At 38.6% G+C, this 6,996-nt stretch overlaps 1 pseudogene; it reads right to left on the reverse strand.

Moving 5' to 3' along the window:
• Positions 1 to 5,475: 5,475 nt before the first annotated feature.
• On the reverse strand, positions 5,476 to 6,305 carry LOC118854749 (annotated as a pseudogene).
• Positions 6,306 to 6,996: the final 691 nt, after the last annotated feature.

The following is a 6,996-nucleotide window of genomic DNA, read 5'->3' on the forward strand; positions in this document are numbered from 1 at the left end:
TTTTTTATTTGGTTGTTTGAAAATAGGACCTTTTATCTAACTTATTTTGCTTCAATTTTCCTATACTACCACAATTGGAATCATTAAGAGTATGTGTATCATAAGCCACACAATATTAAGGGAAAGAAAAACTGAGAAGAGAGAGAATGGGAGAGAGAGAGAGACAGAGACAGAGAATGAGAGAGAGAAAGAGAGAGAGAGAGAGAGAGAGAGAGAGAGAGAGAGAGAGAGAGAGAGACCCTCTGTTAATAGCCAAGTCTTTGGACCTCAAAATACCAAACATCAACTCAAGGGAAAAAAAAAATGTTAACAGTTGCCAATACAGTCTAGGCTCCCTTAATTTCATGCACTGTGACTTCAACCATTTCTCCATTTCTCATTTTATTTCTATAAAAGTAGCTTCATTTAAAAACAGGGAAACTGCATTTCATGCTCTTCAGTTTCATTAGAATTCGACAAAAGGCACCCACCCAAAAGGCTCCTCTCCTAATTAAAATAGCTACGGCCTATGAAAATATTGAAATGATGAGTTGGAAAGGAATCTGACACTGTATATTTTCTAGAGTTTTATTATTATCATGGCATAGAAAGGAAGGTACTGGAAATTAAGATCTGAAATCACAGGCTGAAATGTGTGATGGAAAGCAGAAAGGGAAAGCCCTCTATGTTCATGAGGTCCTTTGTAGATGTTTGGAAAAAGCAGGTAACACGGTTCTCTGACTTTGATTCTTCATTAAGAGTAGCACATTGCAGTTCCTCCCAGAAAAGGCTCTTTTACAGGATATTAGCCAAGGTAAAGGGTTGTCAGAGGCCCATTTGTTATAAATAAATTTCAGAAAATTTGACTGCTGAGAGAGTCTTCATCATAATTCAACAGGCATTCTAGCCCATTTTGGCTAATGGGCACTTGAGATAAACTGTTACCAAGAATAAAGGTTGGTAAAATTTAATATGTTATTCCTTCCCTCCAGGACCTGTAAAATATGCCTGTTTGATGGACAGGCACCTCTTACAAACTAGGCAGAAGACTGATAGACTTCTCAGAGACTAACACAGGAAAAGACTATTCTAGTTGGGTTTTTAGCCCTACTTTGAAGACATGCTGAGATTAGTATCTAAAACAAAGGCAATCTTTTGTGATTCACAAGCAGGTTTTTTTATGATTTTCATTTCCTTTGTATTCAAATCATCAGCCACTTGACCGGATTCAGAAAATCAATGGATAGAATGTAGGGGACAGAGTGCCAGCCCTTCAGTCAGGAAGACCTAGATTTGAATCTTGCCTGAGCTACTGCTTAGCTGTGTGTTCCTTAACAAGTCTCCTAACATCTCTGTGCCCCTGTTTATTCCTCCATAAAATGGGGATAATAATAGCATCAGCTTCACAGAGTTGTTGCGAGGCTCCAATGAGATAATATATTTAAAGCACTTTGAAAATCTTAAATTATTTTACAAATGTTAACTAAATAAGTAGCTATAGTAGCTATAGTTTTAAAATCCTTTGTCTGACTGAAGTTTTGTAATAATGAATGTAATAATGTAATAATGAACGTGTTGCCTTAATTATTCAAAAATTGTTTCTACCACCTTAAATTATCATATTTGATCTCCTAAGGAATATAGTGGGGGGAGGAAGTGGGGGGGAAATTTTTTAAAAAGAAATTTTTTCATCCCTCATCTTAGTAAACTCAAGAACTATTTTCATCTGATTTAATGGTGCAGATTTTATTTTCTGGACTCTAGATAATCCAAACCTATTTAATTCTAAACCTAAGATGGTCCACAGCATAGAACTGTGGACCAAGATCTGGAATAGATCTTAGATACTAGATACTTAGGTACTACAAGTCATGTAGTATCACTCACATTTTACAGATGAGGAAACAGAGACTCATGGAAGAGATGTGATTTATCCATGGGCACACAGGTAGTAAGTGGCAGAGTTAGCATTTGAATTCAGGCCCTTGGACTTCAAATTCAGCACGTTTTACTGCATCATTCTGCCTTCCATCAAAAGATCATTACAGTCTTGTCATTCCATTAGTCATACTAAAAGGGGTCCTTGGCATGAACACTATCATACAAATTCCAAGCCAAGTGAAGATCTCCAAAGTGGCAGCAGTATATAATTTCCAATATCATGAAGTTTCAAGGCTTAGTTATACCCCAAAGAGGTTTTCAAGCGGAAGGCCCAAGTTCACCACTAAAATTGGTTTTTAATATCTAGGACCTCCTTCTGCTTACCACTAATTCCACCATCTTGGGTAATTCATTTCTCTCATCTGGACTTCAGATTTCTCAACCAAGAAGGAGGGTGTTCAGTATAGCAGATTATCCTGAACGTCCCTTCCAGTTCTAGAGCCTAGAATCCTATGTTTATCAAAGATAAGATCAGATAAATTAGACTCCCAGAATTCAAAGCAGAGGTGAAAATAACTTCAAGTTTTTATGTGCTAATGTTGCTTATTTTTTTCCTTTTTTTTTCCTTCAAGAATTTTTTTTTTTGGTTATAAGAGATGGAGGGGAAGAAATATAAGGGGAAATCCAAGTGATATAGAAACTAAAGTGTCTATGAAATCTATTTTTAAAAGTATATATCAAAGGTAGTAGGTTATAGTGGCTAGAATGTTGCACTTTAGAACCACATTAAAAACTAGGCTCTTGTAGATATTAGTTTAGTGACCATGGGCAAGTGACGTTATATCCCTGAATTTTGGTTTCCTCATTTGTAAAATGAGGATCATAGTATCTATAGTACCTACCTCACAGGTTAATTATAAGACTCATATAAGATCATGTATTAAAAAGGACTTTATAAACCTTAAAGTACTTTATAAATGCCTGATACTATTATTCTTATCATGAGTATATTCACCACTGCCTAAGAAAATGGAGCCTTGATCCCTCCCTCTCTCTCATCCCCCATATCCAATTTGTTGCTAAGTGCTCTCATTTCTACTTATATGATCTCTCTTATACATGTCTCCTTCTCTCCTCTGACACTTTAACCGTATTGATGTGACTCTCACTACCCCACTCTTGGACTATTAAAATGGCCTGATGGTTGTTCTCTCTGCCTCAAGCATCTCCCTACTGCAGTCTGTCCTATGTTCTGCTCTTAAATTGACCTTCTTAAAGTGCAGGTCTGACCATGTCACTGTCTGCCCACCCTGATTCAATAAACTCCAGTGTTAGGGCAATCAGTATGTGAGAAGTTCTTTCTCCCGCCCATTTGAATAGGCTTAAGGTGGGGTCCCAGGTGAGGCGACTGAGGGTGGGGGGGCAGCTGAGAAGGTCTGATTAGATCTTTGCTCCTGAGTTTGCCCCAAACCCCTAATTACTAGGTGCTAAGCCAATGTGGGTGTGAAGCTCCCAGGGTCCTAAGAGGAGGTGTTAAGACCAGAGCCAATCAAAGGAGCTTAAGTTCTGGTCACTCAGACGATACTTGATGACGTCTGAAACTATATAAAAGGAGAGAACACAGCTTGGAGATTGAGACATGTAGGAGCCCGCCGCAGTGACAGCAGCAGTGACAGCCTAAGCTGAAGCCGAAGCTGAAGCCGAAGCCAAAGGAGCTGAAGCAGCAGGTGCTGCTGGTAGCAGGGTTGACCCGAGTTTCGGACCGGAGAGTACTGAGCAAGGGCTTGAGGCCAGTGGGTAATCTTCTTACCGGAGAGGGGAAGCACGAATATGATTTGGTTTAATGTCATCATGTTTTTCTGTAACCTCCTGGTTACTCTGGTGAGGCGGACTCATTGGGCCTGGAAGCTTTTGGCCAGGATATCGAATTGGGGACACTGGTTTGTGGGTCTGCTACTTTGGAGCTTGAATAAATGCTTTAATTCTTCTGCCTTCTACTTAGAGAATTCCTTATATCCTGCAGTTCTGAACCATTCAGGCATATATATTATTTTCTTTGAAATCATGAATTCTGCCTTCATAATATATCCAGTGATTCCCTCTTACCTCCAGGATCAAATTTTAAACCCCTGCTTAGCATTTAAAGCCCTTTATAATCTGATCCTTTCTTGCTTTTCCAGTTCTCTTACTCCTCTCCACATAGCTCTACAATCTTTGGACAATGGCTTCCTTACTGTTTGTCAGACAAAACACTCCATCTCTCGACTCTATCCATTTTCACTGTCTGCCTTGCTTGGAATTCCCTCCCTCTTTATCTCTGCTTCCTGATTTCCCTGGATTCCTCAGATCCCAGCTAAAATCCCACCTTCTATAAGAAGACTTTCCTGATTCCACTTAATGCCTTTCCTTTGCTGATTACCTCTAATTCGTGCTGTATATATCTTGTTTCTATCTGGTTATTTGCATGTTGTCTCTCCCCATCATCACCCAGGCAGGAACTGTCTTTTTCCCTCCTTTGCCACCCGGCTTTTAGCACAGTGATAAATAATGCTTGTTGGATTGACTATAACATAGGAGGACGGAAGGAACTATGTATGTGTGCTAAAAGCACAGCTTTAGATGGGACAGAGCCAATGAATGTTTGATGGGGGCAGCCCTAGCAGAATGGTACTGCTATTGTACAACAGGCAAAGGTTGGATAGCTCCTTTTTGACCGGTGGAATCTTATAACCATTGATCTGAAGGAGACTTTACAGAGTATCTAGTCCATCTTCCATATTCTAAAGATGGAGAGCCAGAAGTCCAGAGAGGAGAGGTGACTTGCCCAAAGCCAGCCTGATTACCATTACAGAGCCAAGATGTGAATCTAGGTCCATCCAGTAACTATAGATCCAGTGCTCTTTTCTCAACTGCCAAACAGGTACATTAACTCTTGCACTACCTACTTTATTAAGCTGCTATAAAGAAAATACTTCATAAAACTTAAAGTTTTATAGCTATAGCAATTATTCTGATGCTCAGATACAAAAAATGCATATATATATTCACAGTCTTCCATGTCATAAAATTCTTTCATTGCTTCTTTCAAAGTACAGCTAAGGTCCACCTCCTACAAAAAGGCCTTTCCTAATCCTGTCACTTTTTAGTACTCTCTCCCTCGTAAAATTGCTTTGTATTCCTTTGTTGATACTTTGTATCAAAATACATATCAGTATCTATTTGTATCTATCTACAGATACTCTGTATCTGTAGATATTTCCCTATCCAATAGAATGGAGGCTTCTTGAGGGCAAGGGATGTTGGAATTTTTGCCTTTGTATCCCTAGCATTATATTGCTAAATAAATAGCTGTCAATTAAATCGAATTATAAAGCTGAATTTTTTATTTTGAAAAAAATTATTTCTAAATATGAAAAACCTTTATATCTTTAACCTTTGTGATGTGATAAAGTAATTTTTTTAAAAAACTGATTTCCCTTTCCCCATTCACTAAGTACAATTTCTTCAGAAAATTTAGTTGTTTGGCTTATAAGTTAAATTTATTATTCTCCCTTTCCACAGAAAATTTGAAGATATTATTTTCTTGATCTACCTCTGGCTGATGTTGGAGATCTTCTACCTCAGAAAGACCCCAGTCTGCACCACTTGGTTAATCCTGTGATTTGAGCCATCAATAAGGTATGACAGCGCCCAGCAGGCATCCATCAGAAACTTAGGGTCTTGGTGTTGGAAGAGTTGGAAAAGAACTGGCAGGATTGCTTAACTGCCTTTGCACAAGGGTATGGGTTCTTATCCTGGCAGAAGCTGGACAAGGTCCGTGTCACATTCCACAGAAATATAATAGGTTTTAGTAGGTGAGATTAGGATGAAAGAAGAAGGATCACATCACAGACAATAATGGCGTCTCTCACTTCAGGGCCATCACTTGCTATGTTCCTTCTTGCCCACACAGCTTGCTCACTGTTGTGTGATTATGGCAAAGAAGGGAGTTCAATAAATATGCACAACTGCCTTAATCTGTTCAGATGTTCCTGAAGCAATGCTTGTCAGGCTACCTCAAACTACAAGTTAGAGCTACAAGACAAGCTCGTCAATGTCACCAGCTTGGAAGTAAGTCCTGCTTCAACAAACATTTTGGGTGCTTTCCTTTCTCAAGATAACATCTTCCTTACTGCCTGAGTGACCTTGAAACAGAGTTCTGGGTCATTTCCCTCACAGCCTTGATTATTTAATCCTTATAAGATTAACCTCACTAGCCCATTTCTCAGAAAGGAGTAATTGAAGGGGATTAAATGTTCCTTTTTTTTTTTAAAGATCTGTTCCTCTTTCTTTGCCTTCTGAGGTTCCACCGTGACCACTATACACTGTTGTCTCATCAGATGTGTATTTTTGCCTCTGTACTTATATTTTTTCATACTCTTATTTTGGATCCCTGAGGTAGACATGTATGTTGACTGTAGAAGGCTAGACATTTCCAAATTCTCCATAAATATTCATTTAGACACATGCTACTTAAATGTTGATTCAAACTCTTTCAGCATCTACCCCTTTCCACAGTGAAACCTCAATTGTGAGTTAAGATGACAAATAACCCTTCCAATGGAAAAAAAGCTATTTAATGGTACAACCGCGGCCAATCCACATTCTAAATCACTGATTTTTCTCTGCCATTGGCATCCAACAAAAAACTTTCATGTATATTAAAAAGTCACTTGAAAATACATCTTGGCATTGCATTTCAAGTTATATACAGCCTCAAGACAAAGATAGATTCCAAGTAACTCAGAATTGGGAACACAACCTAAGCTTTATTTGTCTCTGTGTCCCTGGAAAAGATGGAAATGGACTGAAATCAGGCAAAACAGATGGCTGAGTGGGCCTTGTGAATCTCATCTATCCCTGAGAAGTTAAGAAGTCATTACAGAATCTTTAAAGCACAGAAATCAGTTTTGTTGTTCTTTAAAAATATTTCCAACTCTTTGTTCTACCTGAAATTATACAGCCACAAATGTTCTCCCATAAGATCATAGAATTGCCGTCATGTGGAAGTCAGTTTTGTTTTGTTCTTTATGGTCCCAAAAGTGTAGAACCAGAAGTAACAGGTGAAAGTTGCAGGGGGTGCAGATTTCGACTTGA

This window comes from Trichosurus vulpecula, chromosome 6 (assembly GCF_011100635.1).
Source record: "Trichosurus vulpecula isolate mTriVul1 chromosome 6, mTriVul1.pri, whole genome shotgun sequence".
NCBI lineage: Eukaryota > Metazoa > Chordata > Mammalia > Diprotodontia > Phalangeridae > Trichosurus > Trichosurus vulpecula.